Source organism: Eriocheir sinensis, chromosome 33 (assembly GCF_024679095.1).
Source record: "Eriocheir sinensis breed Jianghai 21 chromosome 33, ASM2467909v1, whole genome shotgun sequence".
NCBI lineage: Eukaryota > Metazoa > Arthropoda > Malacostraca > Decapoda > Varunidae > Eriocheir > Eriocheir sinensis.
The window spans coordinates 1,574,626-1,582,171 of NC_066541.1; the positions used below are offsets into that span (position 1 = coordinate 1,574,626).

At 43.5% G+C, this 7,546-nt stretch overlaps 1 long non-coding RNA gene across 1 annotated transcript in view; it reads right to left on the reverse strand.

The window, feature by feature from the left end:
- The window catches only part of LOC127006511 (uncharacterized), a 7,292-nt gene extending 342 nt beyond the window's left edge, over nt 1–6,950 (reverse strand). The window contains exons 1-3 of the long non-coding RNA XR_007759612.1: nt 6,861–6,950; nt 6,476–6,605; nt 1–3,815 (exon numbers count right to left, since the gene is read on the reverse strand). The exon at nt 1–3,815 is cut by the window's left edge and continues 342 nt beyond it. This is a non-coding gene — a long non-coding RNA (uncharacterized LOC127006511). The remainder of the gene's footprint in view (nt 3,816–6,475; nt 6,606–6,860) is intronic.
- Between the last annotated feature and the right edge of the window lie 596 nt (nt 6,951–7,546).

Below are 7,546 nucleotides of genomic sequence, written 5' to 3' on the forward strand. Positions count from 1 at the left end.
TAACGATAATTAACCATTTTAACGATGACTATATATGAAGTCAGTTATTGGGGTGGAGGAGACTGGTTTTGGTTCTGAAATCGGCAAACATATGAGGGTGAGTAGGACAATCTGGCACCGCTGCACGGTCTTGACGAGAAGCGTACGGGACCTTGACGAGAAGCGTACGGGTAATGTTTCTGTTCAAGACTTCAAGTTTCAACTCAACAGCTACTGTCCGTATTTATTTTATACACGAAGTAGTTGAAACTCAATGATGTATATGGTAATCTGATTATTTACTGAACCGTCTGAACGTAATCAGTTAATCACTAAACAGTAAATTCTGGAAATATAAAAGTTTTAAGGGATTCTTTCTGGCTAAGCATGAAAAATCTGGATATATTCGTCAAAATTCTGGAATTCTGGCAATAGCAACAAAATTCTGGAATTCTGGCAATAGCAACAAAATTCTGGAGAAATCCAGACTTTTCTGGGTATATGGCAACCCTGCGGCAAACTGAAGATATTCACATTTAAAATTATCGCAACATCGTGGCGGCAGGGTTGCTGCCAGCCGCAAGATATGTGTTAATATCTTTCTGCTGCTTGATAAGTTCAACAATAAGAAATGCCCCATTTTGAACCGGAATGACAGCATGAAGGTTGGAGAACTATTCGGACCCAAGCACCAGCTGGACCCATGAGAGCGGCTCCGTTGGCTCCCCAACCTCCTGCAGCAGCTACTGGCTCCACCACGACGCTACCAGGCTCCAGGTGAAATGCCAGAATTTTTACTCTTTACTACACTCACACATGGCCTCTGCGTGTAACGAAACACACGACAAATTAATCCAGACAAGGAAAGGTTTGCCGGCGCCGGGAATCGAACCCGCGACCAGCGTAACGGGAGAGCCACTCTTTTACCAGTCGGTCAAAGAGGTACCCCCCTGGCAGAGGGAGTTATGGGAGGCTCGCCCATCAGGCAAGTCAGCACTACACAGGGATCCCTCCCAGGGGCCCCAGATAGGCCCCAGCTGGACCGCCGCCCCTGCGCTTCCCGCCAGAACTGAGCCCGTTCCTCCGCGTGTGGTGCTGCCACCTCTCGCTGCTGCCTCTCCGCCTCCACCTCCTCCCTCAGGTCCTGAACCTCGCTTCCAGGGTCTGCTGCACCTCCTCCAGCCGTTCGCTGCCCACGCTGTCGCAGGCCCGGTCCGTGTACGGCTGCGTTTCCACTTTCAGAGACGAGAGACAGCTCCAGAGAGCCTCGGCAAGATGGCGGACCTGCTCGCGTGCCCTCTCGTCCACCCTCTGAGCCTGTGCCTCACGAGCCACCGCCATTTCCTGCCTCACAACGGCCCTCACGGCAGCGATCAAGTCCATCTGGCTCGGTGTAAACTCCCCCGCACCGGCCTCGGCCTTGCCCGCCTCCTCACCCTCACGGCGGCCATCCTGAGACGCCATAACGACACGGCGTAACTCACTCTTCACTGTTCACTAATCGCACTCCTATGACACCAAATGTTACACCACCGGCCCGCACACCACACTCCAAGCACGGACAGGCGGTGTGCCTCAATCCCAGACAACCATACATGGGCCGTGAGTACCCCAGAACAACAAGACACACCATGCCGTCACTCCACAGGGCCGCCAACACACCACGAGCGGGCAAGGCAGGGCAAGGGCAAGGAGGCTCACAGTGCAGGTTTTCTACTTTACTGAACAGCTCCAACACGTACAGAACACTGGTTTACAAGGCACAATAACTCCCAGTACACAGAGGGGGCACAGACAACGCACAGGGCTCATAAAAACGGGCCGGGCACACAGGGGGCAGGGCACACAGGCTGCGGCGCATCTCTCGTCTCTCGCAGCACGGCTCTCTCTCTTCCGCCCCGGGCGCGGCCGGCCGGACTGCCGCGATGCACCCCACGCCCGGCCATCACCAGCCTTCCGTGCCCCAAACTAGCACCCCTCCCACGCAAATAACACAAATAACATATGCAAATACACCCCCTGGCGTAACAATACAGTAATCACTTGTCAAATTCTCTAAAGTAGAAAACAAGCGACTCTCGGCTAGATGCCACGTGTCACGAGACTGTTTATTTTGTAACAAACACCACCCAAAAAGAATGGAGTTTGAGTATAAGTAAATATTTTTAACGGGTTATGGTTATGAGAGTACTACTCTGATATAAGTTCCATGCTCTTTTCTTTGTCTCAAAATGCAGTGTAATGTTGCCGTTTCTCGGCCACTTCTCGGCTTTCCCACAGCTGAAGCCCACGGGTTAACTTCACTAAGGCGCCGTTGGCTGCGGACCCGCTACGGCGCCGTATCTCTGCATTTCTTTCCCATACTCAAAACTTTTGAAGGCCCTCGGGGCCATTTCCGGCGGTACCATGACCTCCCCTTGAAAACCTTCCGTGACCAGCATATCAAACCAGGCCCTTCGTCCAGTGTAGTGTAGAGGACGTTCCTACCTTCTTTGAACAGCGAGGAGGCCCCAGGGTGTTGTTGGAGGAGAGACATGAACCAGTGATGCTTCCTCTTTCCCTATTCTCCTTAACCCTGACGGCAGCACTGCCGTCTCATCTGTCTCTAAGGCTGAACTCTTCGCTCAAACTTTCTGTAAGAACTCCACCTTGGACGATTCAGGGCATATTCCTCCTACTCATCCCCCTCTGACTCCTTTATGCCTGTTATTAAGATTCTTACAAATGATGTTTTCTATGCCCTCTCTGGCCTCAACTGTCAGAAGGCTTATGGACCTGATGGAGTGCCTCCTATTGTCCTTAAAAACTGTGCTTCCGTGCTGACACCCTGCCTGGTCAAACTCTTTCGTCTCTGCCTATCAACATCTACCTTTCCTTCCTGCTGGAAGTATGCCTTTGTACAGCCTGTGCCTAAGAAGGGTGACCGTTCCAATCCCTCAAACTACCTCCCTATAGCTTTACTTTCCAGTCTATCTAAAGCTTTTGAATCAATCCTTAACCGGAAGATTCAAAAGCACCTTTCCACTTCTAACCTTCTATCTGATCGCCAGTATGGTTTCCGCAAGGGGCGTTCTACTGGCGATCTTCTTGCTCTCTTAACTGACTCTTGGTCATCCTCTCTTAGCCGTTTCGGTGAAACTTTCTCTTTTGCGCTAGACATATCGAAAGCCTTCGATAGAGTTTGGCACAAGTCTTTGCTTTCTAAACTGCCATCTTTCGGATTCTATCCCTCTCTCTGTTCCTTTATCTCCAGTTTCTTTCCGGCCGTTCTATCTCTGCGGTGGTAGACGGTCACCGTTCTTCCCCTAAACCCATCAACAGTGGTGTTCTGCTTCTGCTGCTGATCCTTCTGCTAGTCTCTTGCTCATCCTCCAGAAGGATATGGCCAACATCTCGGCTGTACTGACTCACTGGAGCGCCTCACTGCTGTGGAAGCTCAGCTTGCTCCTCCTGCACCTTGTCCCCCTCCTGGCACGGCTCCTGCAGCTGCTGATGGCGGGTCCCGTCCTCCGCCTCTCCAGCCAGCCAGAGGCCCCCGGCCCCCTGTTCGTCATGCCTTTCAGACTGCCCCACCTTCCTCTGGACACCCCCACCTCTCCCCTGGCTCTGACCGTGAGTCTTCACCTGCCCCTGCAGTCCCCGCTGGGGGCCAGGTAGACTCTGCTCCTGTTGCTGCCTCACCTGCTTGCCTCCTGCTTCCCCCTCCTGGCACGGCTCCTGTGGCTGTTGATGGCGGGCCCCGTTCTCTGCAAGTAGCTACATCCACCTCCAGTTGCGGTTCCCAGGCTGTGGGGACTGTGCCGGACATGCCCCTTCGTATGCGGTCCTCGCCAAGACTGTGGGGGAAGACAAACAACTCCTGTCTCTTACTTTAATCAAGTATATTCTAAATTTCCCATTAGTTTATAACTCCTGTGTGCAGTCCCTTGTGATTGGCTCTATAGTGTTGTATACTTTTCTCCATCTCATTGTACTAACTACACTCTGTACTGCCTGGGAGTGGGGATGGCATGCTCCTCCCTTCTCCTGTTGTGTCTGCAACAATAAACTTATCAATCAATCAATCAATCAATCAATCAATCAATCAATATATATAGATATATATATATATATATCTATATATATATATATATATATATATATATATATATATATATATATATATATATATATATATATATATATATATATATATATATATATATATATATATATATATATATATATATATATATATATATATATATATATATATATATATATATATATATATATATATATATATATATATATATATATATATATATATATATATATATATATATATATATATATATATATATATATATATATATATATATATATATATATATATATATATATATATATATATATATATATATATATATATATATATATATATATATATATATATATATATATATATATATATATATATATATATATATATATATATAGTTATCGCGATAAGTTATCGCGATACTTTATCGCTGATAACAAAATCGGGTTATCGGCCATCCGCTACTTTTTAAAATATATATCGGTATCTTCGTTACTTTTGTAACCAAACTAGCGATAATCGCTACTTTTTTCCGCCTCAGAAAAAAAAAAAAAACGTTGTCTCCTTCCTACTGCGCATGCGTGGCCCGGGCGCCCGGTGATGTATGAAAAATCTTCGGTGAAGATATTTCATAGTTAGATCATCAACATTAAAACACTAGGTTATTTTTTTATGTTACTCAAAAATCAATATATCAGAGAGAAGAATCATTTAACTTTGCCCCCAAAATTATTATTCACTGTCTCAAATTTGATATTCCATATTCGTTTGTGAGCATGCCATGGTATTGAAAGCACCCGGTGTTGTGTTATTTGGTGTCCCAACGTCAAAAGCTGGCACTTTTATTTACAAACACTGGTCTCTCGTGAACTGCACATGTTCAGACCAGAAAGCGTAGACCTGTACTCACAAAGCTTTTAACACATTAAGAGTTGCTGGAAGGCTGAAACATACATACAGTACCACCATCCTCGCTGTTTCTAGAGCGACACTCTGTACATTTAAATACAACTCGTACAGAGTGTCGTTCTAGAAACAGTGAGGATGGTGGTAGTGGTACTGTATGTCTAATTCAGCCTTCCAGCAACTCTTAATTACGGTTAAAAAGCTTTGTGAGACTGTACAGGTCTACGCTTGCTGGTCTGAGCATGCGCAGTTCACGAGAGACCAGTGTTTGTAAACAAAAGCGCCAGCTTTTGACGGTGGGGACGCCAAATAACACAACACCGGTTCTGGCGTTTCTGGTATTACCGTCCATATGTACGTGTCAATGTGTGGTTTTCAGGTTTTGTAAGTTTTCTAAAATACAGATAATGAAAATTTGAATTCATCTTTGTTTTTCACTTGAAATATCAATATAGTATCGTTTTCGCCTATCGGACTTATCGCTAGCTAGTATCGGAATTGTGGATTTATATCGGGTATCGGTTATCGGTTATCGCCTATATTTGTGTCTCCAGTTAACGAATATCGGTTATCACCGATAAGGTTTTCCATTATCAGTTATCGGTTATCGGGAATAAGGTTTTCTGTTATCGTGCCCAGCTATGATATATATATATATATATATATATATATATATATATATATATATATATATATATATATATATATATATATATATATATATATATATATATGTGTGTGTGTGTGTGTGTGTGTGTGTAATTTTTTTATTTTTATTTTATTTTTATTTTTACAGAATACCAGAGACAGCACAGCGACGTTGGCCGATGTTGACTCTGTGGGAGACGTGGAAGGGGTAGTTACAGTAGATAAATACGACCATGGTCATCCTAGTACAAGTGGAATAACCAGCCCTGCGCCCGCACAGCTTGTAAGGCGTTCTGTGTTCCCAAAATCAAAAATAAATAATGACATGATACAGGAGGCATATGGCATTATGACCGGATTCCATAAGCGTTACACAGAAAGAGATGAGCCTCAAATATTTGGAGACTTAATTGCAGCTAAAATAAGAAATTTAAAAACGCAATATGCTCGGGCCACAGTGGAGCATAAGATCCAAAATATATTATACGAAGCAGAACAAGGAATATATGACAATCCACACAATACATTTTCTCTCTCCTCAGGAACTAATACTGAATGTGATGAGCTTGTGCATGCCTCGGGCGATGACGTGCACATTTCCCAATTATAATGTTTCTCATGATGTCATTGCTAATAATATGATTTACATTTGATTTAATGTAGCTATATGTATAATTGGAAATATTCAATATCGAAAACGTACCAAATGTAAAAAAAAAAAAAAAAAAAAAACGAGAGAAAGTGGATTTGCTGTCATGTGACTATTAAATATTATTCAGAGTACACACAATGTTTTATTATCAGTTTCATTATAAACCAGCATTAGTCAAGTACAAAATTAGACACGGATCTCTTAATTACCTTGATGTAGTCACTTCATGAGAGCTGTAATCAGTGCATCACAGACTTCTGGTACAATTCGACTGATTGCTTGATTGGACATCTTGAACGTGCATCCGAGGCTGCTGTAGGAGTCACCTGATGCCAGAAACTGCAATGTCACACCACAGCAATCAAGGCGGTGTGTTGCCGATATTGGCTGGCTGAAGTTTGAGTCACCTTTACTATATGAGCACCAGTCATTTGCAACAAAGTCTCAAAATCAGATCGGGATATCCAAAAAAAAAAAAATAAATAAAATAAAATAAAATCTGGAAGACTCCTTTTTCATGTACATGAAACTGTCTGTGCGTGGGCATAGACAGACATATCGTCCTCTATATACACTTACCGAGATCTTGCTTACCTGCACTGTTCTAGATGAACAATAAGGACGGTCTCGCCCAGATATCATACGGCGGCGCCTGCTCTGCTGATGTCCACACAAAATAACTACGGCAGCAGCTGCCATCAATGCGTCCTCATACGCCGACATTGCCCTGCTGGTCTCGTCTACAAAGATCTCTATTGTGTGGACGGCCTTAACAATTAAGTTGCCTCTTATTCATACCTGTCAAGCTACTGTGGTGTCTTGCCATAAGATTTTGCGTTAGAGACCATAAGTTTGTGTATAAAACGGTAATTAAACCATAAGAAAACCATATTTTTTTTTGTCATTCAGTATTTATTTGTTTCAAAACAAATGCAGAATGAAAACACAATGTAAACACATGACAGTATGAACACCACATAATGAAAAACAGTCTGTTTACAAAGGTTCTTGTAAACAGTACTGTTTTCATTATGTGTGATTCATACTGTGTCATGTGTTTACAACTTTACATTGTGTACAACAGTACAACAAAGAGCATCAGTGAGCTGCAATGAATCTACTGCAGCTCGCTGATGCTCTTTGTTAATTGTACTCGGCAGTACAAGACCACATCGCAAGCGGAGAAAAAACGTAAGATTTTCAACTTACGCCGTAAGACTTGAAAATCATCGAAATTACGTAAGACTTACGCAAAAAACGTAAGACGACAGGTATGCTTA